Source organism: Meriones unguiculatus, chromosome 12 (genome assembly GCF_030254825.1).
Source record: "Meriones unguiculatus strain TT.TT164.6M chromosome 12, Bangor_MerUng_6.1, whole genome shotgun sequence".
NCBI lineage: Eukaryota > Metazoa > Chordata > Mammalia > Rodentia > Muridae > Meriones > Meriones unguiculatus.
Window position 1 is genome coordinate 23,194,783 of NC_083360.1, and position 27,694 is coordinate 23,222,476.

Sequence of the window (27,694 nt, forward strand, 5' to 3'; positions counted from 1 at the left end):
GCTTAGTTGTAGCTTAGCTTTGTCATTTTGAATCAGTTTCTTGAGCCCCAGTTTTACTGCCTATAAAAGGGGATTAATAATTCTGAATTTGGTAAGTCACTGTGTGGATGAAAAAAAGAAGAGCATATGAAATGCCTCCCATGTAGCAGGCACTCTATGAATGACACTTGTTTTTTTTTGGTTTTTTTTTTTTGTTGTTTTTTTTTTCCTCATGTGACACTAAAACAAGAATTTGAACCAGGGGACTGTGTATTTCAGTGTATGCTCTTCTCAGGTCTCCATTTGAGGGCTGAATAGCTATCTATTCCTCTGTAACAAGTTACAGATATGTATTGCTTTAAAGTTTCTGCACGTCAGACCTTAGCATGGATTAGCAAGATCCTCAGGTTTTACTATGGGGCTATAATCAGAGTCAGCTAGGGCTGACATCTTATCTGAAAGCTCGCCCAAGGAAGAATTCAAATCTTTGTTAACGTGTCTGTTGGAAGAATTCAATAATTTGCGAGTTGTTGTACACTGGACATCTGTTTCCTTTTGTCCTTTGTCTCGAAGCTAGATTTTGTTCATGGCTACAAGATTCCTTTCATAGGTGCTTTGTTTCACTCAAAATAGTAAAGAAAGAGTCTAGCAACAAGATGTAAGTCAGAGTTTTACATGCTCTATTTATGGAAGTGACCGCCCACCATATTTTTGATAAGCTGTTAGGAGGATGCATTACAGAAGTCAAGATAGCACAAAGGAAGGTAAAAAAAAATCACTGTTTGATGGAATAACTTACCACCAATAACTCAAGTCTTTGCTGAGCACATATACAAGAGAGACTAGAGGCGGCATTCAGAGCAATGGTGATGACAGTCTAAGACAACAGGCATGTAGATCTGCCATCTTTTTAAGGGATGGATGCAGGGAGAGTTAATGTAGAGGAAGGATACTGGTGGTTCCATACTTATTGGCATTTATCTGGCAACTGAACACGTCCGGGATCTCAGATTGTCAGGGCTTTCTGGCCAGGGTGTCACTCCTGATCCACTCTTGAGCTCCAGACTATAAAACAGAAGTACTTTTTCTCAAGTTGACAATAGAATGAGGACACAGAGAGTAAAGCCTCCAGGGTGGTGGTGGGCCACCTCTGCAGTTTCTTATGTATCTGTTGGTTTGGGGTTAGAATATACTGACCTAGAGGCTTTAATTACTCCATATGTCTTCTTTTTTAATTAGTTAATATGCGAATACCCCCCTCACATGCCTACCTACAATACTTAAGTAATAGAGGGTCCTAGAATTTTTAAGATCTGTGTAATATTCAAGTGCTGGGAATCTATGGTACAAGAAAGATTTTCCATTCTCTCTGAAGAACCCAGTGGCAGATAAGGCTCAACACATATGACTTTGAATGCCTCCCTTGAAAGGTACAAGCTCTTCTGGCAAATGAGATCATTGGCTGAGATGAACACTTACTTCAGTCTCTCTCTGGTGTGTTTGTGGTCAGAGAGAAAAAGACACTGTTAATATCTTTTCCAGGACAATAACTCTGAACTGACTCTGTCCAGGGCCAACTGGAATCTCTGTCCACTCCAATATTGCATTAGTTCGCCACAGCTCTACGTTGAAGTTACTAAGCATCTTCTATATATCAGTCCCACGCTTGTCACAAGGTTTACATGCCCCGATATGTTAAAGTGATCTGTTTGGTAACAGAAATTTATTCAGCCAGAAAGCAGAATGAAATCTTAGTCATTTATAGCAAAATGGGTGGAAAGAAATGACACGCTAGATGAGGCAAGTTAGATGCAGAAGGACAAACAGCACATGCTTTTTATCATGTGGGTAATGTAAAATTCAACCTGAAAATAGCATAAGGATCTCTGGAGAGTGGAGAGTAGTGGGGTAGTGTCTACGCCATTAATACACCCAATTACTATGTGAGTAAATTAAACATAGTAAGAAAGGAATTTTAGTATCCAAGGAAAATGCTGGGTTAGTTGTATTTCATAAAAAAAAAAAAAAACAACTTTGGGCAGAGATTTGGTGTGTAAAAATGAGACACATCTTACAAAGGATTTCCCTGATAGCATTGTGAAATGAGACAAATCCAAGAATTGGCTTGCTTTTATTATAGGTATACAAAGTCCTTCATCCTCACCTTCCATATGCTTATTAGATAGTAAATGTAGCAAAATGTAACTTTACTGAATTATAAAATCTCTATAACATAAGACATTTTTATATAAATGGGAATTTCCATGGGAGAAAGATATATTTATTTTTTTAATATTTATTTATTTTATGTATATGAGTGCTCTATTTGCTTATCCACCTACATTCCAGGAGAGGGAATCAGATCACATTATAGATGGTTGTGAGCCACCATGTGGTTGCTGGGAATTAAACTCAGGACTTACATGGAAGAACAGACAGTGCTCTTACCCGCTGAGCCATCTCTCCAGCCCGGAACACTATGTTTCTATGTGATGGGGGTTGATTTGGCCCTCGTTCTATGTTCTGTGTTCCTATCAAAGCCTGTCTGTATCATGCTCTGTCTCAAGTTCTGCTGAGGATAATGTTCTGATGAAGGTGTGGTGAGCCTTTTTGGCTTTTCAGTTTCCATAGGATCTTGTGGTAGGTTTTTGTATTGCCTCCCCAGGGAGAGAGAAGGGAAGCTTGCAGGGGCTGGCATACCTGTGGCATTTTCCAGGAGAGCTGAGGCTCTCTGGGCTCCAGGCCTGTGCTTCTTTCACAGGCACATGTAGCTCCAATTGATATTACAGGTCAGGCAAGGTCCTTTATGGGCTTCGGGATGTGAAGCTTATTTCTTGCCAGGGGAGTTGTTATGGCTGGTATCACAGGGTTTACAGTCTCCAGGAACCGTGTCCTGGGGATTTTGAGTTTAAATGAAGGCAATTCATAGGCTCCAGAAGACCTGTAATGTTTGTAAGAATCGCAGAGCTAGCTCTCAGGTGCCTCAAATCAAGCCTTGGTTTTTCAGCTGTTGTAGGACCCAGGCTGTCAACATGAGCTCTTGTTTCTGGGAGAGACCAGAGAGCTAAATAAAATCCTAGCATTTGGCTAAAGATACAACTCTCTAGACTGTCTGAAAACAATGAAAAACGACCTTTCTTCTTAATATTCTCCTACCTCTTAAACTGAGACCAAACTTTCCAGAGAAATGTGGAACTTGAGAAACTATAGTAGATAATACAGTTTTGGAGAACAAACAAAATATCAAATGTTTAGCAAGAACCAGCCTGGAATTGTTTAACAACTCTTAACTTTATGTTTCTGATAGTTTAAATGTGTGTGGATGGTGTTTTGTGTGTGTGTGAGCATATGCCTGTTGATGTATTCTTATGAATATACGTGTATGAATGCCATGTGTTATAAGTGAAGATATATGCTCAGTATATGTATCTATGGATGCTTATATTTGTATGTGCATATGTGAATGTGCATGTTTTTATGTGTATATATGAAGTGTGAATTTATATTATGTATGAATATGTATATGTTTTTGTCTGTGTGAGTGTATGTGTGTCTCTGTGTGAATGTGTATGTGCATCCTTACATGTTTGTACATGTGTGATTTATTTCCACTTTCAATAGAGAGACTGGAGAACCCTTTTTGCAGAAGCTGGCTGTGAATGCAAAGACAGAAGGATTATCAAATGCAAAGACCTTGAGTTAGAGACAAGGAATGGAGTGAAGGGCAGTATTGCAGACCCCACTGTTTCCTGTGTGGTTGACAGAAATGAGAGGAAGAAGCAGGCCTAGACATCCCAGGACCTTGTAGAAACTCTATGGCCTTGCATTTGAGCAAAACCCATTGAATACCACCTGAGATTTTGAATAGAGAAATGATGTATCCTAACTTACAGTAAACAATTATAACTTGGCTTTTGTAGGAAGGTGAGAGAGGAAGCAGGAAGCTGTGGGCATAGTCAGCAGCTAGCCTACTGGAAGCTTTAGTAGGAACTTGGAATAAAGAGGGGGTAGACGGGATTGTAGCTGCATTCTACCTTGGCTGTTGACAATTATACTGTAGAGGTATATGTGACGTGTAGAAGTAAGAGAAGAATAAGAAGTTTATTTATTTATTTATTTAACGTATTGAGATGCTGACTTCCCATCTTCTTTACAATTTCAGCCGATTAGATTCAGAATAGTAGACACTGTAACTCAGCATTGGTCACTATCTTCAAGCACAAGGTCCTGTGAATGGCTTCAAACTGGCTTTGACCTGGCAGTCCAGGTGCATATACATCTTGCCTGGATTTGGGGAATGCTGTAAGCCTGGCAAAGGCATGTGTGGAGGAGATGAGTTTTGAAGGAAGAGTTAGAATAAATTAGGCAGACAAGAAAAAGTTCTCAGTTATTGCCTGTCTCTTCCTCTAGGTTCTAACAAAAGCATGCCAGCTCTTCTCCAGGATATCTTCTGTTCCAAGTTACAAAGGTTCCATCACCTTTCAACAGTATCATTGGCTAGCAGCCAACCTTCAGTTCATGATATCTGGGGTCTTTTTTAAGATTTAAGCCACAACTCGGGCAATTCAATTGGACATTAAATGATGATAAAATGCCCTGCAAGTAGAGATGAGAGGTGATGAATTCCAAGCAGAGGCATGGGCAAGTGAACATAAACAGAACCTCGAGGGGACACGTGCTTAAGACAAATGTGTGCTGAGAGCTTGGGAGCTGTTGAAGGGCAGGTAGAGAAGAAGTACACTTGGGCAGAACTGTATGGCACTTGAGCACTGTGCTTGGGAAAGAGCATCTGAGGCCATTTGTACAAAAGGATAAGCTTCCTTGTCAGCTGTGGGCACAGTAAGCAGCTGCTTTCCTGCTACCTGGAGATGTCTGTTAACATGGAGTATGGCAGGGACAGTGAATAAAAGAATCTACAGCCTTAGTTAGTTTTCCTGTTGTGATACTCTCCCAAAAACAACCTCAGGGACTGTGGTGGTTTGAATGAGAACCAGGCTCATGCTTGGTACCACTTGGTGAAACTGTTTGGAGGTGGTGTGGCACTAAGGGCAGGTTTTGTGGTTTTAAAAGACTCCTGGTATTTCTAGTTTCTCTCTGTATGCCTCAGACTTGTAGATCAAGAGGCAAGATCTCACCTACTGCTTGAGATCTTTAGTGTAGATCTAGCACCACGCTTGCTGACCCGCTGCCATGCTCCCTACCATTATAGCCATGGATTCTAACATTTGGGAGTTGTAAGCCCCAAATATATCCTTTCTTTTGTAAGTTGCCTTGGTCACAGTGTCCTATCAAGGGTTTAGTTTGGCTTAGGGTTCCAGGAGGGTACCATTCATCATGAGAAGACAGAGAGGTAGGCTCAGAGGGAATGGTGGGAGGAACAGGAGGCAGTCATAATACATTCACACTCAGAAGCAGAAGGTGAACAAGAAGTGTAGTCGTGCCATAAAGCTAACGGCCTGCTCCCAGTGATCCACTTCCTCCATTGAGGGTCCATCTCTAAAAGGTTCACAACCTTCTCAAACAGCACCACCAGCTGGGGACCTAGTGTTCAAGTTTATGGGGCACATTTCACATTCAAACCATCTATACACATAGCATTCAAATGTTCATAAATAAATGTTGGTTTTCCTTGGCTTACATTTGAAAGTGCTGTGTATCATATTGGCTTGTTTCTTACATGCTCAGTTTTCTGATTTTGGAAGGTCTCCTCCTTTTCCTTCTTTTTTTCATCACAGTTTTCTTTCCTTTCTCATTTATTTGATAAACTTCTAACAATGTGTCTTCTATGCACAGTTTCACCATTTCCTAAGGGCATATTATATTATTGCGGGTATGTTGACTTTGGCCTTTGATATATCTGGATTCATATCAGCTCCACTCTGAGCTGCACGTAATCTTATCTAATTTTTATTTTTCTGGATATTCCTCTGTGGGTAACCACACTTCATTTAGGCTTTTCTAGAAAACCCAAGTCTTGGAGATATTTAATACCTGCTTTTCACATTGATCAGTAATGATGGAATATTTTTAGACCAACATGTTTTGAATGGTATAAATCAGAAAGATGTTGTCTTTAGAATTAATTCTGTCTGGGATATTCTACATAAAGTAAACATCAGGCCATGGTATTTACATGATATTTCAGTTTGAAAAAAAAATAACGAATTAAAAGAAATTCAAAATATTGCCTGGTACATAGTCACAATTGGCCAAAATTTTATTGTGCAATTATCCATAGGTGCTCAGTTATTTGTGGTCTCATGAAAACTGTCATATAAGTAATGCTATGGTATGAACAGTGGTTTCTTCTCAAATTCATGTATTAGAACCTAATTGCTTAATGTATTAAGAGATTGGGCCCTTGGAAAGTAGTTAAGTCACAAACTTTCTTCTTTACAAATGAGTATTTTCACTAACAGAGCTGTTTTTTTTTTATCATACTTCCCCATGAAAAGGCATAAAGAATATACCATGTTAGAAGCACAGGGAAAGTGTTTATCATGCAACAAATCTGCTCTCCCTTGTTACTGGACTTCTATGAGCCATTACTTCCTGTGCTAAATCAATGACTCAAACTAGGGAGTTTCATTATTCACAGCCTGAGGAGGCTAGAATAGGTAAGTTATCACCATTAATTATTTTTTAATTATTATTTGCAATTGAAGATTGAACCCAGTGGCTTGCACATTCTTGGTAAGAACTCTACCATTGAGCTGGACCCCCAGCTCTCTCCTAAAGATATTTTTTCCTACCAAATGTACATTCTAGAAATTGGTCTTATTTGATCTTGAAGCCAGCAGTCAAACAAAGCAAGCTATGTTGCTTTGCTTCAGACTTATTTGCAAGATGATGCTTCAGTCTTATTTACTGCTCTCCTCTTGTGTATGGGGTAAATTTATCAGCTGCTTCGATGAACTTGTTCATGTTGCATAATTTGGCCAAAAGAATGTGAGATGATGTACTCTGAGCAGAGGCTTAATTCTACTCATTTAGATTGGTTTGGCTCTTGCTTCTAGGGATGACTGTGAAAAAAAAACCATGCCTCGTAAAAATGAGAGACAAATTGGATAAATCTGAATCCTACCTGTGGCTTGAAGCCAAGCCCAGCTGACAGTCTTATCTAATTATGATTATATTGGTGCTGGCCTTTTGCTCATGGCTGGCTTGTTATGTAGTGTTGAGAAAGGAGCTGATCAGTACATTGCACACGTCTTTCTTATTTAGTGGTCAAGATTATGCATCCCAGTGTACTCAGTTAATACTGCTTTACATATGCCCCATGTATGAACTTGATAGACACACTCTTACTTTGCTTCATATTGATTTGTGTGCATTGGGCTCTTTAGCTTCGTAAGTAGAAGATGGCGTGAAGTCACTTTGTTTAAAATCATTATGTTTTAGATGAAGAAAGCAAGCAAGAAATCAGCTTAGTTAAATTTCCAGGGATTATAACCCAGCCTTCTGAGCACCTTTTTTTCTTTTTCTGTTTTCCATGTGACTTTCAACAATTTAATGAATCGGAGAACTTCAAAATTCTGTGAAGCATGTGTGTTCAGGGAGGATTAATGGTAGACAGGAGGGCTAGGTAAAGGCCTTGTAAGAGTGGTGCTGAGGAGAGCTGAAAGTGATAGCTTGGTCAGGCATTTGCCATGGCTGGAAATAAAGACTCTTCTCATTTGCACAATCATGGGACTTGTTCAAAGAGTTTCTGTGGGAAACAAGGGATGAAATTAAGCCATGGAAATTTTTGGCCAAGTCATGAAAACACATTTTCCAAAAAAGCTGTTAATTTGATGGTGGAATGAGTCACAGCCCATGGGAAGGTCTGAAAGTCACATCAACAGAATTACTCAAAACTTAACTGGACAATAAAAAATGTATGGTTAAGGCAAATAGCCCTACATGGTCAGGCCAAGCAGACACTGTGTCCCTGTGTGAACTTTTCCTTTGCATTTCCAGGCCAATTCTGCATGGAAAAATACCTGATACCTCAGGTCCTGAGGAAAGTGGGGCCCAGTTATTTCAGAGTTCGAGAACTTCTTGGTTTCACTTGTCTTCAGGGTCAAATCATTGAGCGGTGACCAGAATTTCAATAGCACTGTGATGGCATGGCTGGTACCTACCAGTTGATCTTTGGAAAATAAAATTTCTTACAAACGTAAACCTGGATTTTCCCAAATTGAGGGGAAAATAAGGTATTCATTAGTTAATAAGGACATTTTGGTAGAGCTTACATAGTAGAAGTGGGCAGGAGGATGGTTCAACTTTGTTTTGTTTGTTTTTAGATACACAGTGGCCTTCCACCACCTCCTCTATTGCCTGAAACACCAAAGTGCAATAGGACCCTCACATACTGATATACTGCAGAATTTCTGGTAGACACCAGTATGACTTCACCTCTCAGTTCAGCTTCAACTCCTCAGGGAAATCTTTCAAACGTGCTTGTTTTAGAGGCTTTATGTGGGTTTCCTAGTAAGGAGAGCAGGTCTGTTTTCAACACGGACTCTATTGCCTTCTTTTTGATCACTTTCCCCTGGTAGGGTTGCCTTGCCGGACCACAGGGGAAGAGGAAACTCTCAGTCCTGATGGGACTTGATGAGCTGGGGTAGGAGGAGCAGCCCTTTTTCTGGGGAGGAGGAGAAGAGAAAAAGAGGGTGAGATCAGGAGGAGAGAAGGGAGGGGCTATGATTGGAATGTAACGTGAATAAATAAATTGATTAATTGAAAATTGTGTTATAACCAAGTTCCATGAGCTTCCCTTGGTCATTGTCTAGTTTCTTTCCTTTTGTGCTCATCAATGTTTTCAAAGTTGATAGTAGGTAGTTTCCTTCAAAGTTGTGATCACGGTGGTGTGTGTGTGTGTGTGTGTGTGTGTGTGAGCTCAGAAGATATGCTGTTGATATTTTCTTTAACATTTTAAAGAAGCTTATTTATCACAAATTATTTGAAGATAAACTGTGAACAGACATCAGTATAAAATGTGAGCCATTAACAATTGTGATTTATAAAGGAAGGATAAAGAAGGAAGTTTGAGTAGAAATATCAAAGGAATTGTGATGTCATAAGCTCTGCCTCCAGAGGAGTCAGGAAAGCGTTCATAAGCGTAAGTGTACAGTGGGTAATATCTAAACCCTGTTATGTGTATGTTGCCTGCCCTCATCTCCTGCTGACAACAGCCCTTTGAGAGACGTTTGCTTGCCACCATTTTCTGGCAATAGAAACTGAGGCTGAGGGGCATTGCATCGTTGTCCAAAATGAAAGCTCATCACCAGCAGATCTGAGATCGCTGTCACGTTTTTCTCTTTTATTTTTTAATATGTGCATTACAGGAAACAAAACACAAGAATCCAAGAACAAAGCCACCCAGTCACAAGCAGATCAGCTCCGTATGTCCTTCTAGATCCTGTAAGTGTACGTACACTTAGGTAATTGAGATTATACAGGAAGTACCGTGCTTCCTCCACTTCGTGAATATTCACCAACTAAAAGCCCCATGCTACACGAGTATTTTCATAACCAAGAATATACCATGTCATCTCAATCTGTCAGCCAAAATTGTGATGTTGGCTTCCTTGGCTACAAAAAATTCATAGGTGACAAAAATGGCCGCAGGCGTACTGCCTGCTGTACTAGCGAAGGTACAATTAAATTCTGCGTTCTCTCAGTGCTCAGCTTATGGGGAAACACTAAGCAACAGACCACACTAAGTCCAGCATTCCTAAATACATCATCAGCTCTGTATACTAGCATACGAGGAAAAAGGGGTGTCCCCGCTCAATATGTGTATTCCTGTGGAGTAACTGGTAGACACGCCTATGACAGGAGCACTCAGGATGCAAGAATCGACACAGCACTGCGGATCTTGCCCTCTGGGCCTCCCTCTGCCGCTTCTCAGTTAGCCTAGCAACATGAATTAACGTTCGCTCTCCAGACATGGCTTAACCGTTTTATGTTCAAGAGGAACATTTTTTTCTGTCAATTCTACCATATTCACTAGCTATACTGCTAACCATGTGCTGTCCTGTAGGAAATACATGAAGTTCAGATGTGGAGTAAACTCCACGCGCAACAAACACAAGTATTTTACCAGAAATGCACACGTGGACCCCTAGGTTCAGCTGCAAACCACCCTCTGGATGTGGTAGGAGGATTAACAAAGGCCATGCCCAGAAGACAGACCTCCCAAAAGGCTGGCAGAATATTTAGAGTGATTGTTTTGCTACTTCTGACATCCTTTGGGTACTGGGACTTACCCTGTAATACCTGAAAACATTAGCTGAAATGCAATCCTAAGCAATGGCTAGACAACCTGACCTGAGCCAACAGGAACAGTGCCTTCTTCTGAGCACTAGTCTTTCCGCTTGCCCACCTCCCCCCCACCCCCCACCCACCATAAAAACATCTGCCCAAACACCAAGTCTAACGACTCCATTTCCCCAGTGTAGCCATTCCTGTGAAAGAACAAAACGACTTAAAGGTGAGGCTAGCCTCTATTTTCACCACGTTGTGCATTTTGCACATCTACGATTTAGTGTAGGCGCATGAGGACGTGTATGCACTGCACTCATGTGGAGGCTAAAAGGTTTGTGAATCCAGTAGATCCTGGAGAGCAAACTCAGGTCACCAGCTTGGTGGCAAGCACCTACACCTGCTGAGCCACCCTACCAGTCCATTATGTACAATTTCCTACTGTTGTGAGACAAAGCCTCTGTAGCCCTGGCCTGGAATTCAGAGATCCACCTTTCTCAGCCTAGAATTAAAGCCATATATTACTAAACTCATTTATGTACCTAAAAGTGTGAGGACTACATGCTTCCAACAAGCATGTTTCCCCCATATATGTACTTTCGCCAGTATATGTGCACTGCAGTGAATAAAATGCACACAAGAAGACTAAGGCTTAGTCAGAAACTGCTTCCAAATAGCAATGTTCTGGTCTAGACCCTCTTCCATTTCTCTCAACCCAGGGGCCAGATTATGTAACTCATGTTTTGTGGGAATATTAACAATTTCACTTCCTTAGTGTTATTATTATTATTTTTTTTGAGACAGGGTTTCTCTGTGTAGCCTTGGCTGTCCTAAGTGTTTCAAGAAGATTTTTTTTTCCTAAAATTTAAAAACATGTCTTTTCACTAACTCTACCTTGTTCCACACTGGCAGCTGCTTCCTCTAGGAAGACTAGGTGCTGCATGTTTGTCTGTCTTTTTTATACACTGTACACTGCAAAATAAGGTACACAGATCAAGTAACAATGGCTAATCTCCCCTCACCAAATTTACATTAGTATTAGGCCCTTCATACATTTCTTTCTTCCTCCCTCCCATACCAGCTCAAGACTGCATTTCTCAGAAGCGGTTTTATCATTCTATTTTCAAGAGACAGCACTTCGCCATGAGTTTAACAGAGAACAACCTACATGTCTTATTTACTATGTCTACTTTTAACATACTTGACACAGCACCTGCCACTTGGGTGATACACTTTCACAACTCTTCAGAAGACAACCCTGCTATGATTTTTTTTTAACACAAGAATATACAGCATGCGTGAGTTTACTAATTCCACTTTTCTCATATACTGTCAACGTTTTTAATATCTAGAGGCTATGTATCAGAGGACTCTGTCCAGGATGTACAATGTATACAGACCAGCAAAGTTAAGTGAGATGCATACAGCATATAGGGTGGTGGGTAAGCTGAACATGTCTAGCACACTGATGGACTCTTCTGTAGTTCCTCCCCGCCCACCTCCTCAGTCCACTGAACAAGTACAGCTGGTACACTGTTCTCAGAGGTGGGTTAACAATTCTATTTCCAAACACAGTATTTCTATAATTAAAAAAATTATTAACACAAAATATTATTATTCTGCTACTTCTACCTTTAAATGTATCCAGCACTTTCAAATATCTAGAAAGACAAGATATTTCATGTAAGAACGTATCACATGGCACTGGCAAATAAAACTGTATGCACAGCAATGATTATTATCTGAGGTATCTTCTCGATAAAACTCGGGCTTTAACCCACTTTCTTCCCCCTTCTTTCTGACAACCAACCAGTAGACAAATATAGATGTATATAATGCTTAGAAATAGCTGAATAAATTCTTATCCCCAACTCATTTACAGAATAATCTTTTCTATGAATTTTAACAGTGGACACTATGGGCTAATTTTACTACTTTGTCGAACATTGGCAACCTCTTTAACATCTAGAGTCTAGATGTTGAAAAGGTTTGGACATATTTTTCCATTATATATAGTATAGGCAAAGCAAAATGAACAGCAAATGTATAGAAATGGCATCTGACAAGGTCCCATATAAACACGCTGCTACATGACCTTTGCTGCTACCTCCCAGCAGCTCCTCCAAACCACTACACAGAGGGCTCATAACTCCACTCCCAAAAGACAGCACTTCATGAATTTTAGCAAGAAGATATTTACAAAGTGATCTTCACTACCTCTACATTTAACATACGTTGGGCACTTCTAAACATCCAGAAAGATCAGATGTTTCAAGTAAGGACTGTTGTCCACTAGGTACACAGCAGTCCAGTAAACGGCACACGTGGAACATAAGGAAGTAAAAAAAAAATTCAACATAAAAAGTACAAAATGTTTTGTTCTACTAACCCTACTTTGTCATACATTGGCAACCTCTTTAACATCTGGGGTGACTAGATGCTGTAAATTAGGACTCCTCTGTCCTTTATATATGCTATGTATAGAGCAAAGTCAAACAAAATGGGGTATGGTATGTTTTCCACACATAGAGAAGAGTGGCTTATAGTTCTGCATTTCCTTTTTCTGGGAACCAGTGCACAAATACAATGTGGTCAACTCAAGAGAGGTTTGGCTAATTCCTCCTCAAACAATTTTTCAAATGAAGCCTAACAAAAAAACCGTATTTACATAATGTTTTACTACTACTTATAAAATATGTCAGGCACTTCAGAGCATCTAGAAAGACAGTTCTTAAAATATACTTGGCATTTCAAACACACAAACACAGGGTGCAGATAAGAAAGGAGGAATAAAATATAAGAGCATTACATAAAGACAATAAACATAATAAGCACGATGTATAAAAAAACAAAGCCTTTTTTATGAAACCTGCATACTTATATTCCTTCTCTTTTCCATCAATGCATGTAAGAGAATGCTCCTTTAGAATCTGTCACATACTTGCTTCATGAAGATGAAGAGTATTTTCTGAATGCCCAGGTTCCTCCGTTGAGCTGCATCAACCTAATTTTTAACTACACGAGAAAGACTATGCCATGAAAAGTACAATTGCCAGTGTTTCCACGGAAACCAGAGTACAAAAAGGCTGTTTGCCTGGAGAGGTCTGTTTATTTTATTTTATTTTTATAGAAACCTATCAAGAATAACCCTCTGAGATGTGACGTTCTATTTTCATAAGCACATTCAAGGTGTCAGACAGAGCTCGATTTTATATTCCTTGAAAACAGAGTCTGCTGCAATGTTTGCTGGACTTTTCAAAATGTCACTTTCAACCAATTTTATGTACAAATGGGTTACAGTCCCAAGAAAATATTCAGAAAAAGAGGAAATGGTTTCAAAATGTAGTATTAAGTATTATTATATTGAAAGCCATTCACGGTAGAAAGCCTTCCCACCTGCGCTCCAACCTTTCAAACACCAAGGCAACAGAATATCTATGTGATATGGAAAAGCCCATCTTTGGCAATTCGAGGTCTGCGGAAGCTGCTTGTTCATTTGGCCATTCATCTCCATTCCTCAGTAACCATGTTTGCTTTGGTAACAGGACCTTGTAGCCACTTTCAAAGAATCAATGGTCCCCAGCCCTCTTTGGTTTGTATTTTAATTCTCTCTCCACTAGGGTTCTATGATGCACATGCTTCTCCCAAGATCAGATCTTTAGACATGAAGAGAATTTATCACAGGAGATTTATTGGCAAATATTGAATTGCATGATATTCTAAGACTTATTTTCATCTTTAAAATAATATATTCATTTAAAGGACCGAAGGCTTGTTTCTCAGATCTGTCATTTTAAAATATGCCCCATCTCATACCAGCGAGGCTTTGATGCAACCAAGTCTGAGTAGCAGGCTTTCAAGGTTGTGTCAAGACAAGAAGTAGGGATAATTTAAGGTGACGGGGCCAATTTTAAAAACAGAAGCCTAGTGTTCCTTATTTTGAGGACTGGGCTCCAACTGAGGTACTTTTTGCCCTCCAGAGCTTCTTAGAGAGTTTTTCAACTTTTTTTCAGACCCCTGAAAATAAGACTTTCCACCAACAGTTCAGATGGGATCTTTGCCCTGAGTAGACATCAGAGACTGAATTCACAGAACGGTACCAGGCAAATGAAGTGAGAAGTTTGTTTACTCTCCAGTGCGTGGTTTCCTCTTTTTGCATTCTTTATAGTTTATAGGTACATATTCTGTGCACAGATATGTTTTTTAGTCCCCAGATGAAATTTCCCCAATATTTCATTTTGTTTCAGTGAAGTGAGAAGCAGAAGTAGCATGGACAACTGTAGGGGGAATTATCACCTATGTAGAGTGCCCCTTTCCTCTCCCTGCGCATGATACTCTGTGCCGCTGTGCTGTGCAAATTCCTCTGCTGCCATGCTTTGAGTGGTAACCCTACGAACAGTACGTTCAGACACTACCTGTTGATGTTTGTGGATATTATTACTTAGAAAAATATTTGCGGGTGTAACATAGTGATTTTGAGAGGAGATCATCCTGAAGTAACCAAGTGAGGTTTCAATTAAAACAGACATTCTTATAGGAGACTGAGGAAGAGGAACCACTGATATGGAGGAAAAAAGGTAAATCAGAAAACAGTGGAAGTGGAGACGTACACTTGAGTTATGCTTTGATGTGCCAAGGGTTTACTCTGGTGCCTTAGTTACCTCTTTATTGCGTGATAGAACAAAACCAGGACCAAAAGCTGCTTGAAGAAGAAATTTCCTTTTAGCTTATGACCCAGGAGGGCTTGACATCCATAATAATGGAAGAAGGCACAGTGGCAAGAACAGCTCAACTGCATACAAGAAACAGAGAGAGCAAGCAAAAGCGGGCAAAGGTGCAAACTCCCCACACCTTCCAGTAGTGGCACAAGCCCTCCAGCGAAGTTGTAACCCCTAAAGGTTTCATAACATCCCCAGACAGTGCCAACAACTGGAGATGTCATGTTCAAATTCACACACCTAGGGGGACCTTTCTCATTCAAAGCACCTGGAATCACCTGAGACAAGGCAATATGTTCATCACAGACCGGAGGCTCCAGAATGAAAGGAAAAAAAGTCCTGGAGATTTTCAACCGCCAATCTGTGATTCATTCTGGATAACACAGGAGTTCATGCCTTGGGAATGTGAAGAAGGGAGGTCTTTCCAGCTTTAGAAAGCAACGATAGGCACTTAGAACTGTTTCTACACCTTTGTAATTTCCTGGGGTGGGTTTCTTAACCTTATCATGGCTTGTGATGGAGACAGAGAGATTATGGCACTGGGGACTCTTCTTTGATTATAGAATTTTTACTACACCTTGGCTTCTACCAGAGATGAAAACTGTAAGCCCACTAGGTTCTCTGTGCAAATCTATTCTCAAATGATAGTGACAGTGAAAAGTATACTGGCCTGTTGCCAAATGTGTGCCTTCTGTGCTGTGGAAATGGCCCAGCACCCATATAAAAGTCAGGGCATGATGAGTTATGTCTGTAGTTCTAGTGCAGGGGAGGGGATGGGTAGATGGCACCCTTAATGCTTGATGATAGTTCTAGCCAATTGATAAGACATAGGTTTATATCAGGCCTTTTCTCAAAATGAAGAACACACCAACTAGTTATCCTATACCAAATGGCCAGACCTAAAAACATACATATAAGTCACACTGTACAGTAGGAGTAGCTTCTATTTATGTATTTTGGAAATCTGTATATATATATATATATATATATATATATATATATATATATATGCATATATGTACGTAACAACAATTATTAAAAAAAGAGGCTATGGGTTTAAAAGAAAGCAAGAAGAGATGTATCAGAGGCTTTGGAGGGAGCAAAGGGAAAGAGGAAAGAATGCAATCATATCATAATTTCAAAAATAAAACAAAAAAAGAAAGGTGGAGACCAATAGAGAAAGACACTGATATCATACACACACGCACACACACACTACAAACATCACAATTTAAAGAATGTGTCTTGGAGGGTTGGAGGGAACTTCCTCTGATGGGAACACCTTGGCACTTGAAGGTCTTGAAGCCTCTCTTGCTTTTCAAATCTGAGAACCCATTCTCTGTTCCCACATTTCCTTTGTGCAAACCTTGGTTAAAGCAGAAGCTGAGTCTTTCTGTGTTTCCTGCCCACACCTCTGTTTTTCTGTAGAATGTAGTATTTTTCAAGAAAAACACATTTTGTTTCCCTCACACCTACTGCTTATTGTGAAAAGAAGGAAATAGCAACATGGCCATACTGTGAGGTCTCAAAAGGAGACTCAGCAAAACCCATTTGCTGAGCACCTCAGCACGAGAAAGGACTTTGTCTCCATGTTTCATTGCAGTCTCCTGGTGAGCTGGGTGAGCCTCGTGTAGATAACAAAAGATTCTTTTGTACCTCTGGCCCAATGCCAGCAATTTGAGTAGCTTGGGCAGCTTCTGAGATCCCTTTTGCCAGGGCCAGCATTTTCTAAGCTTGCTATGGAGCTCAGAGGCTCCTTGTGAAGGTCCTCTAAGGAAGGGTCTTCAAGACCACAGACATTTAAGAAAGCTTGCCTTCTAGATTCTCCTTTAGAAATTCATCAAGCTCATTAGCATAGATTGACTATTAAGAGGGGAATCTTGTTGCACATTATAGGTCAGTTTTTAAATTTTTTTCTTTATTATTATTATTTATTACAGTTTATTCACTTTGTAGAGCAGCTGTAGCCCCCTTCCTCATTTCTTCCTGGTCCCAACCTCCCTCCGTCTTGTCACCCTATATCCCTCCCTTAGTCCACTGATAGGGGAGGTATTCCTCCCCTACTATCTGACCCTAGCCTATCAGGTCTCATGAGGACTGTCTGGATCCTCCTTCTCTGTGGCCTAGTAAGGCCACCTTGCCAGGGGGAGGTTATCAAAGAGCAGGCAACTGAGTTCATGCCAGTGACTGTCCCTGCTCCCCTCACTAGGGACCCCACAACCATGGAACCAGACCAGACCATGGAACCTAACACAAGAACTCTGTGACATCATGAAATGTATCTTAAGAAATTAATTTAAATCTGCACCCTAATCTTGTCCTACTCTAGGTCAGCATTTGTACACTGACACACTAAATTAACATTTTAAAATTTCAGTTTCACATAAACATAAAATTTGACTTCTTTTAATTTTTCCTATTTTTCAGAGTTGGCTCGAGCAGCCTGATGTCTGTTTTAAGTGGCAAAAAAATGCCCTTCACTGAACCTGAACACTCATCATTTCCTTTCAAATCCTGAAAGATGCCTTTTATTTTTTATTTTTTAATTTTCATTCACTTTACAGCCTGATCCTAGCCCCTTTCCTCCTCTCCTCACAGTCCTACCCTCATACCCCTCTACCATTTCCTCTTCTGCTTATCCTCCGAGAAGGGGAGGGCTCACCGTGGATACCAACACACTCTGGTACATCAAGTTGAAGCAGGACTAGGCACATCCTCTCCTACTGAGGCCAGGCCAGGCAAGCAGCTATGTGAAAGAGATCCAAAGACAGGCAACAGAGGCAGAGACAGTCTTTGCTCTAATTGTTAGGGGACTCACATAAAGAACAAGATGCACATCTGCTACATATGTGTAGGTAGCCTAGTTCCAGCCCATGTAACCTTTTTTGGTTGTGGGTTCAGTCTGTGAGCCCACATAGGCCCAAATTTATTGACTCTGTAGGTCTTTTTGTGGTGTCCTTGATCCCTCCAGATCCCTCAATCCTTTCCCTACTCTTCCATAAGACTACTGAGCTCCACCTGTTGTTTGGATGTGCATCTCTGCATCTGTTTCCATCCGATGCTGATGAATCCTCTCAGAAGACAGTTATGCTAAGCTTCTGTCTGCTAGCTTAGCAGAGTATCATTAATAGTGTCAGGGGTTGACTCTCTCCCATGGGGTGGGTATCAGGTTGGGCCAGTTGTTGGTTGGCCATTCCTTCAATTTCCATCTTTATCCTTGGGCATCTTGTAGGCAGAACAAATTTTGAGTCAAAGATTCTGTGGGAGAGTTGGTGTCCTACACTGTCCACTGGAAGACCCACCTGGTTACATTTACACAATGGAATACTAGTCAGCTATTAAACAAACAAGAACATCATGAATTTGTAAATGCGAATTCATAGAACTAGAAAATATCCTGAGTGAAGTAAATCAGACCCAGAAAGACATGCATGTTATGCACTCACTGATAAGTGGATATTAGCCATACAGCCGTACAGGATAACCACACTACAATCCAGGGACCCAAAGGAGGACCCAAGGAGGACCCAAGGGAGGATACTTGAATCTCACTCAGATGGAGAAATAAAATAGAGGTAGATGGAGGGAGGGAACTAGGATGAGAGAGGGGAGGAAGGAAGGCTGAGAGACAGAGTGGAAATCAGTGTGTGTGTGGGGGTTACCTCTGAGACCTGGGAGGCTTCCCGGAGTCTATGGAGGTGGCCCTAGCTGAGATTTCTACCATCAGGGAAGATGGAGCTTGAAGAGGTGATCTCCTGTAGCCAGGCAAGATGCCTTTTATTCAAGCCTATACATTCTGCTTTACGGTGTGAGAAACCTTCTTATTTTAGCAATGGAAATGAAGAGGAAGATGCTTGGATCATAGAGGAAAGTATTTGATATCTTTATATCTGGGTGGGTTTACCTCTTATACATTAGAATTTTCCCTCTTTCTATGGAGAAGAGAAGCAAAAGAAAAACATAAGCCTTAGAACAAGCTCAGCAAAGCAAAGGGAAGGCCCTCTCCTTTCAGACAGGAAACTACACATCCAAGCAGTTGGAGTTCCCACCAGAAGTGGTGACTACTCTCTCTAGGGAGGGTAGCTTTGAAGTGAGGTATCATTGGGAGTAGAGTAATTTGGTGTCTTGTTATGTGGGATGAGGCTTCCTTTCTGTTAGCAATGGTATAGAGATGAGAGAGAGTGCAGGCACTGTTTACTGCCATAAGACTTACTAAGCTGCCATGGCTCTGGGGCTCCATTTGACTTTCCAAGTCAAAGCAACGTGCTGTGCATCTTAAGTATACACAATGAAAAGAAGCTGTTTCATCATTTCTTGGGAAGTGGGAAAAGGGTTTGGTAGTAGACAGGAAAGGGAAAGGAGAAGTAGCGAATCAATCACTCCTTAAAGCTTCGGGAGGCATCATCACACTCTAGGTTGTGCCTTCTGAATTCTAAGACCCAGACAGGCTTTCCCACATCAAAGAGTCACTAAAGTTCGATAACCATAAAGACTCAAGCCAAATAAAGTGGAGGGGAAGTGGCACACAGAGAATGGCTGGGAAACAAGCCCTTCTAAGCTAGTTTGGCTGAGGGACTGGGGTGACACAATGCAGTGTTTTTAGGAGGCCAACCAGGCACTTGGATTTCAGTATCTAGGGTAATAATAGCACATTCTTCTTGATGGAACCTGTCTTTATGAAATTGTTCACATTTCCCTAAAAGGGTTAATCTGGCTGCTCATCAGAACCAGGGCAATTAAAGTGTCATTCAGACTCTCAGCTCTGGGCTTTAAAGGGCCTCCAATAAGACCTGAGGGCCCTTTAGGGAATGAGATAACATTGTTATTGGTGTGAAAGGGGGGTGAGGGAGCAGAAGTTCAGGGTCTAACCCAGGGAAGATAAATCGTCTTGTTCCGAGCAGAGGCCTGGCCATCTCCCAGAGATGTGGACTTTATATACAGAATCTGACTTGAGATTCATTAAACCATTCCCATTTTAGCCACCATTTGCCCACAAAGGCAGATCTGTGCAATCTCATGTTGCAGGAAGTCAATGCAAAATCGCAGGCCCATGAAATGGACTGGTCTGACAGGAACACACAAACAACCAGGTCGTAGGCTTTGCCCCATGTCCCCCTACAGTGTTTATTTAGGAGTGGAGGTCCATTAAGTGCTCTTCGATGGTCTTCTGATAACATCCCCACCTTTGGAGGGCCCACCAGAGATGGCTGGCTGCCCTCAAATGTGGTGGCTGACATTTTAGGATACACTTAGTGATGGGCTTGTCCAATACAGTGCAGAGGACAGAAACCACACATTACAGAGTTACAACTGATAGCCCATGCATAGGATGGAATGACTGTTACAGGGCTTCCCATTGCTACAGAAGGCCTCTTTCTCCTGTGAGGATATTGTAAAACATGGACCAAGAGATTTGGAAGTAGAGGGACCTGCACTTGGCGCAGGCTTCTGAATGTGTCCGAGAAAAACCCACGATGAGTTACATGTGACATATCAGAAATATAAACTTTGAGCTGGGGACATAGCACCATAACACAGTGGTAGAATGCTTGCCTAGGATGTGTGACGGCTTAAGTTCAGTCCCCATTACTGGGGAAAAAAGTTTAAACTAGCAAAAATATATTATATGAAAAAATTTTAAAACAAAACACAAATTAAAGAAGAAAAACAAATAGTGTAAACTTGGAGAGGCCTGGAAGTGAGGCAGTTTACCCTGTTAAACTTTTTTTTTTCTCTTAGGAACCAAGTCTCCAAATTTTAGAAAATAGTTTTAGCTTTAAAGACTACAGCCTGCCCCTAACTCTTACATCTGTTAGTTCCCTCCAAGTAACCCAATGCTTTACTTACACTAACCTCACAGCCGAGCCTTTGACCACCACCTGCTGTCTCCCACACTGATGAAATGATTCATCTTTTTTCCTCTTTTCATTCCCTCCTTTTATTGGTAGTAACCAAGCACCTGCATCCTGCCATGTTGCTGTGAATGCTGCAATAAGCAACTTTGGAAAGTCTCTGCTGTGGGCTTTATAATTTAGTGTTAGGGTGGGAAGGGACAAAACACGTGAAAGCAAATTAATGAGGGAGCTACGTTCTGAGGGTGGTTTTCTCCATAAAGGAATTGAGTGGAGGCGATGGGAACCAGAGCTATGGTGGAAAGATTTAAACTGGGTGATGAAAGAAGGCCCTTACTAGGAGCTAACAGTGATCAAAATGATTAGTGGAAACCTTGGCTTAAAGGTAGGTGCTATATTTGAAGAGGTGGCAGGTACTTTGGCAAAAGAAGCCAAGAGACAGCAGAAGTCTAGAGATCACGAAAAGAAGGTATCTGAGGTATAGATGGGGGTCAAAGAACTAGGAAGGGCCACATTCAAGCCTCTGAAGGTCACGGGGAAGGTACAATGTCCAAGGTATAATGTCTAATATACAATGGATAGCCTTGAGTATGTAAGTAGGGCTGAAAGGATCAGGTATGAATACATCATTTGATTTAAATCTCATGAGTTCAAATTTAGCTGGGGCTATGTGGCATTTGCTGGTAGAATGAACCAGTCCTGGGGTCCTGGCCCAACAGTAGTAACACAAACTAGTTAGGGCATATGTTCTGTTCTTTTTCACCGATGGGAAGGCCCAGGATAGTAGGAATCATGACTGAGTTGGCCTTGCCTCCCACAGTGCTTTGCACACAGTGCCTTGTCAGTAAATGTCTACTTCACTGGTCTTAATTAAGAGCTCCTGGAGGTTAGTAACATTTGCCCAGTTTGCTTTGTAAGATTCCAGCAGTCCCTTAATAAAAAACCCTTTGATGATGAATTGGGCTCTTGGAGCCCTGGTTCGAAAGGATCATCCCACAGGTGGCTCCTCCCAAGACAAATGCTAATCAAGGATAACAGGACCTAAAGAATTTATTCAAATGACTTCCTCTTGGTCAAGTAGTTTCCTGCAATGGCTTTAGCATATTGCTTAAAGGTGTCAGTATTTAGGCAATGAAACCAATATGAAAAGCACACACTCCATCTTGCTTGTCTAGAAATAATGTACTTTTTTTTTCATGGCTGCTCCCCTAACTTCGAAATTAAATATATTACATTCTTGGGAGTGCGATTTCAGCTTCTTTACATTTATGACACAAATGGAACCATCCGTCCTCCCTCTGGTCTATAAAAGCAAGACTCATTAGAAGGAGGAAATTTCCTTTATCATTAATAGGCCTCACTCACATGATAAAAACCATCTCTACTCCTGCCTCCTTCGCAAACTCCAATTCTCATTTTAAGCAGTTCCCACATAGACTATTTATCTTCCACAGTTTCCCAACTCTCAATGGCACCATTATATCCTTTATTTGGAATCATAAAACATTGAGAATAAAAAAGAAGCAAATTAATCCTCCCAAGGGGGGAAAGGAAGACAGACCCTGCCAGCTTTTAAACTGTAGGGTTGGACTGGCCTCGAGACACAGTTTTCTTTTTCAACAGCTTAGCCAGTGGCGGGAAATGAATGGTTCTGACAGAGAGCCCTGAAATGAAATGCAGAACTATGCAAACGTGTTAAAAACTGACATCTCCGAGTAAAACCTGTTGAAAGCCTAAGAAATAAACAATGCGGGCTGGAATGGGAGCCTCTGGAAGCTCCAAAATGAGTCTCTCTGCTTTTATTATTCATGGTGGAAAAACAGCTTCCACCATGATGTGAAAACCACAGTTTCCTTTATCTGTGGATCATGCCAGACTAAAAACATTCAGAGAACGACAGTGGCTGGGAGAACTGAGTGCATGAAATGGCAAGTCCAGGATCCTGTCTCAGACGCTGGCTAGCTCCACGCAATTGCATAAGTCACTTAACCTCGGCGTGACTTCTGCCCCATCATCAGCATGGAATTAAGGAGTTGGCCTTTCCTCTTGAGTTGTGATCTGGGCTTCCTGGCTGCCAGTTAGAGAGTATGCTTTGCCCATTGCAATTTGTTCAAAGAAGTCTCAAGGTTGTTGTGAAAACAAACGATAAAGGTGAGTTAACAAGCCGCCTGCCATCAGATCAGCCAATGAGGAAACAAGGCCACGGAATGCCTCAAATCGAATCTCCAGGTTTGGGGTTCTGGAAACAGATTGTACACCTAGTAAAGCTTTTAGTTTTTAAATTTTAATTGATTTTTATTACCTTTTAAATTGTAAGGCACAGTCCCCAGATAACGTGTGGGTATTTTGTTCTCATAAGATGAGAATCATCAGCTTAAGCAACCATATGCACACGGAATATTACAGTCTGAAGGCTCTTGGAGATGATCTGGTCCATTGTTTTTATTTTTCAGGGAGGACACTTGTAGATGCTGAAGTTTGAGTAACTTACCTATGCTCCTGGACTCATACGTGGGTCAGATGATCTTTAGAGTTGGACTTTGGTTAAGTTCATTTAACAGATTGGACGTGGATCTTCCAAGAGAATTGACAACCCCAGAAGCTTTTGTCTAACAGTCAATTTGATGGTAGGCAGGAGGGATAAAATGCAATGGTGATAATGTCTGTTCTGAAAAATCCATTACAAATGTCAAAGGAAGCATCATTTAGAAAAATGGTGGAACATAGCTGATGACTGCAATGTTTGAATTAAAGACTTCCAATATTTTATTTCAGTCTTTTCCTCTTTTCTTCCCTCTCTTCCTTTCTTCCTCCCTCCCTCTTTGTGCTTTCCTTCTTTTTGTTCCTTTCTTAGGTCTTATCACTTGTATAATAGAAAAGTCATTCTGGAGAGAAAGCTGTGCAAGTCTAGGTTCAGTAACCTAACATTAGAGGGGGAAAAAAAAACAAGAAAGCAGAGGGAAATGAAAGGGAGACAGGAAAGATTTACTCTGACTTGCTAATTTTCAGAAGGAAATTAGTAAAATTGATTCCAGCAAAAACTCTAAGTGGACAAATAGAAGAAAAACAGATCAAGAGTTGTGAATATGCAAGGTCGAGAGCAAGTTCTTAGAGAAATCTTTCCCTGAGGGAGAAATAAATATTTAGGAGAAATCACTAACTGTAAGGGTCGTTAAAGCAAGTATCACTCACAGGATGGAAGCAAACGCTCCTGTCAGCCAAGTATTAATCCAAAGTCCTAGACTTGGTGGCAGTAACATGATTAGTTATTGCGGGTTCTGGAAGAAAGTGGGACCTCTGGCTATAAAGCCATGGAAATATGTATTTTTAAGTACTATAAAAGCCATGGGCAGCGACTTTTCTTTTCATCCTGGGGGCTAGAAATAATACACCTGCAAGGACAGATGAATGGCAGCATGTTGGCTTTCAATGATGCATTAAACATTCTGTGCCACATTTATGGGGTTTTCCTGTCATTAATTCTAGGTAAAACAAACTCTAAAAAATGTTTTGTTGTGCTTTTAGACCATGTTTATTTTTCATCAGCTTGGTATTTTTGTGTGTGTGAGCCCACTCCCTGTGCCCCTCCCCAAGCTGGGTTCTCATATCTGTCATGTTTTCTTGTGTCCATCACACTCATGGCAAATTTCCTAACTGGCTACCTTTAGCTCACCACTTTTCTTTTTCATTCTTTGTCCCTTCCTTGGCACTCTGTCTTTTGGGCTGGCTGCACGTGTTTGGACCCATGGCAGGGTCGGATGTGGTTGATCCGGCTAGTGGGAGTTTCTGTGGTTTCCTTGTGGCGCCCCAGCATTGGCTTGGTCTTGGTTGGCCTGTCCAGAAGCTACAAAGATTGGAGCAACCTGAACCCTTCTGTTACTAGGGTTTCCAGTTTACAATTGATCATGATGGTGAGGAATTGTATTTCTTTCTAGGTTGATTGTGGACTCCCTTCTTAATTTAGTCTGCTTCCTTAAAAAAAAATCCTCTATAAGAGCAACTCATATGTTTCCCTTTTTTAATTTGGTCAAATTTGCATTGAAGGGACAAAGCACAGCATGTGGGGAGGAGTAACACACAAGCCTTAAAACACCTGCCTTGTGTGCCTCTATTCTGCCAATCAGGGCAAACCGTGTGAGGCTGAGAGAGCCTTGGTGCTCTCTGACAGCCAGTCTTTAGAGATGATCCCTGCCTCCTGATATCTGTAATGTATCTGTTGGGTCCCTTGTTCTGAGGAGACAGGAAAAAACCTGTCTGTGTGAAATATAGTTACTGTCTTCTGAGAAGGAATTTTTTTAATAAACTTGAATTAGAGGATTAAATACAATTTCCAAAGATATAATACTTTCATCCCTTGGTAGCAACATTAAGTAGAGGAGAGTGGGTTGAGTAAGAATTAGCAGAGTTAGAATTCTAGGGGGTGGTGTGAAGATATTTGCCTGGCCTGTACCTCACCTGTTCTGATCCGTATAGTCTTCTTAAACCAAAAGGGCATTTTTTACAAACCCTTTAGTACGGTATCTAGTGTGTGCAAAATCTTAGTTCTAAGTTGTTAGCAAAATATCTGGGATTATCAACCCAATAAGAAAAAAAAAAGCTTTGAGTTTTTGGCTTGAGTTTCAGCATTTCTATCCCTGGTCTTTTGGCCTCATCACTTTGGGTCTATGTCAGCTCAGTGTATCATGGTGGGAACATGTCAGAAAAGGGCTATTGAGGCAGCTAGGATGGAGAAAGGGGCAGGTGGAAGAGAAAGAAAGAAATTGAATGTGCGAAGAAGGAGGGCATAGGGGATGGGATCCAAGAATCCCTTTCAAGCTTGCTCCCTTTCAGGTGACCCAACTTCCCTGCACTCAGCTCAATTTTAAAGCTTCCACTACTCCCACCATTTCAACGTACAAGCCTAAGTCTTTAGCTTATGGACTCTGGGGAACCTTCCAGACCCAGTGCAAATCACAGAGTTTAAGCATAAAGGTTTGTTCATGCCATGACTAAAGTATTATGATTAGCAAAATTTACTACGTCTAAAACCAGAACAAAGGAACAGGACTATAAAAACTAGTTCAGGTTGAGTTTTTTTTTTTTTGTTTTGTTTTGTTTTTTGTTTTGTTTTTTAAGAGTTTTATGTTAAAATCCCATTACAGATGAGAGGGGGAAGGCCAAGGTCCTAGTCTGAGGTCCTATATCTGCTCCTATCAAGTTGTCGGATGAAGCCTTCCTGATGACGATGATGTAGGCTCCAGTACACGAGTATAGCAGAATATCATTAGGAATCATTTCACTGACTTTTCTTTTTTTGGCCAGTCCTGAAAAATTTTAAAAAATGAAAAATTCTTTAAAATGTTTACATTTAACTTTGTATAGATTGTAGAGCATTGGGACAGTGGAAAGAGCTACACACTTAATTATGACATATGCATATGCTGTCATTAACTGAATATGATGGCAGTCTTAGTATAAAAGCATGACTTGTTTTGATCACTAATTCAGGCCCTCACTTATCCATCCATTTATTCATCTAATTAACACTGTGTCTACTTACTTAGCAACTTTTTGCTAAATACGTGCCTCATAGAAGCAGAATGGCAGACTACTATAACTATAAAAGTGGCTGTGATGAATCCCTGAGCCTGAGAATCTTAAATTATGTTTCAATTATGTTCCAAAAAAGCCTCCTTGAACTACTCTGTCAGTATTAGTGTGTGTGTGTGTGTGTGCATGCGCGCACACACTTATTTGTGCATGCATGTGTGCAAAATTATATACATACAGAGTAAAACAAGATGAATATTCACGGGGTTGGAAAGCTCATATCTAAGGATTTTGAACCTGATAGGATCAACCTTGAGAAAGATTAATTCTGGTTCACTGTTTTAGTCCATCACAATAGGGAATGGTTGGAATTCATTATGGTGAGCACATGGGGCTTGTTTGGTTCCTATATGGTTAGAGAACTCAGACTGGATACAAAAACAGCTATTCCCTTCTATGCCTGAGCAGAAAGATGCATTTCCATCAGCAAGGCCATATGTCCCACAGAACTACAACATACCAAACAGTACCACTAGCTGGGGACCAGTTACCAACAAATAAACCTAGGCATTTTACCACCTCACATATTCAAGTCTGTGTCGTTTTCAACAGCCAGAAAAACACTTCTCAGAAAAAGTGTGGCGAAGATGCTGAGCTGGGGATTCTAACACCAAACTGTATGAGGCTAAGGCTTTCAGTTTTTAGCAAGGCTGAGGGAGGTGAATGGCTCTAGGGCCTGGTTTTCTCATCTGTCAAATGGAGATAATCATAGTTTCTGCTCCCACTGGGATGCTAGGGGTTTCCATAAGGACCTGGCATTGGTAAGCCCTCATTAAGGGTAGCTATTATTAGTAGGTGTTTGGGAACTGCTTATTGAGGGGCCAATGAATAGGTTTTAGTGTGTGATAGTTTCAGGAGGCCTGGATCATGTGAAGGTGTTTATTTGGTTCAGGATGGCTGCTTCTTGATCTATATATAATTAGTTTATAGTATGTTGAGAGGAAATACTTTCTGTGATGCTCAGTGTCCTGAAATCCTGCAGGGCAATGCTCCCAATGCTTCGCACACCAAAGTGGAAATTATTTTGTGGGTTTTAGTAATATGGCTGAGTTCTATGTTGAGTAGTTGGTTGAAAGTACAGATTTTCCTGTAAGCTGTGACCATAAGTAGCTGGTCTGGTCTGAGAAGTGTCTGGAGGTCTTCGCTACAACTCATATTTTTCCCATGCTAAAGGAATCCAGGCTGCTGCTGGTCTTGTGTGTGGAAGATTCAAATATACGAAAAATCCCACCCACCCCTACCCATCCCCACCCAATCTCTCACCTCCACCGGGGGAAAGAGGCTTGCTTTATTTCTTGGACGTGATTC